Source organism: Elaeis guineensis, chromosome 15, assembly GCF_000442705.2.
Source record: "Elaeis guineensis isolate ETL-2024a chromosome 15, EG11, whole genome shotgun sequence".
NCBI classification, from domain to species: Eukaryota; Viridiplantae; Streptophyta; class Magnoliopsida; order Arecales; family Arecaceae; genus Elaeis; species Elaeis guineensis.
In genome coordinates, this window is record NC_026007.2 from 58,836,176 (window position 1) to 58,837,410 (window position 1,235).

The 1,235-nt window shown below is 37.3% G+C and overlaps 1 non-coding gene across 1 annotated transcript; it reads right to left on the bottom strand.

Annotated features, from left to right (window-relative positions):
- Positions 1–859: 859 nt before the first annotated feature.
- LOC140854183 (small nucleolar RNA R71) lies at positions 860–966 on the bottom strand. Its single transcript, XR_012137317.1, has one exon. It is a non-coding gene; the product is annotated as a small nucleolar RNA R71 (small nucleolar RNA).
- Positions 967–1,235: the final 269 nt, after the last annotated feature.

The window sequence follows — 1,235 nt, forward strand, 5'->3', positions numbered from 1 at the left end:
GTTTGAGTTGTTTGATTAGTTGGTGTCTAGGCAAGTCCCTAAGGGTGGTTTGTTAAATTGGTTCAGTTGCTGGCCTGGCCAACTCGTTTGGTGTCTAGAAAGGCAACGATGAGTGAACCTCCCACCTTTTATACTTACCTGGCTAACTAGTTGATCAATCTCCACTTGGAAGGTTTGAAGGGTCATGTTGGAACAGTTAGGAGCTGTCTAGATTTAGGTTAACCCTAGGATAGATTGAGTTTAATTTATTGATTCACTTGTTTGAAAAAAAAAAAAAATTAAAATTTAAATTAATTTGGTTACTTTTCTTTAGATTTAGGACTCCTTAGGATCTTCTCTTTAGAACTTTTTCTCTTTTCTTTCTTTTCCTTATACATAAAAATTTTATTAAAAAAAAAAAAATTATATAAACATCGAGAACCGTACACCTCGTGTGTGGAGAAGAGTGTCGGGTCGTCTAGTTAGAATTGAGTCAATTCCTGTTGTTCCAATGGCTGAACCAATCCAACCCATGACCCTTAAGGATTTGTGTTATCCAGTTGGCTCCATCCAACCATCTTGTATCAGGTTGCCACAACCCACAGCTAACAATTTTGAAATCAAACCTCAAATCATAAATATGCTTCCAAAATTCACAGGATTAGAGGATGCTTATATATTTATTAGAGAATTTGAGGAGGTATGTGCAACCATGAAACTGCAATTAACAGAGGATGAGGTCAAACTTAGATTAATCAACTTTGCCCTTAAGGACAATGCTAAGAAGTGGCTTTATAGTCTGCCAAACTATTCTGTCACTACCTGGGAGGGCTTTGTGAGAATATTTTTAAAAAAGTATTTTCCCCATCATAAAACAGCTAGGATTAGGAATGAAATAAATCAATTTTACCAACTAGCTGGTGAATCATTTTGGAAGTACTTTGATCGTTTCAAGAATCTTTTGACCCAATGCCCACACCATGAAATAGAAACTTGGAGACTATGCCAGATCATCTATGAGGGGTTAGATTCAAACTCAAGAACCATGCTAGAGTCCATGTGCCAAGGCCAATTTATGGACAAAGAAACTACTGAAGCTTGGCAATTCTTAGAAGACCTAGCCGAGAAAAATTTACAGTGGGAAACAACTAGGGAACCTGATAAAACTACACCTTCAAGAGGAGGAATTCATCAAATTCAACCAACCCTAGCATCAGAGGCCAAGATTGCAACCTTAACACGTAGATTGGAAGCCT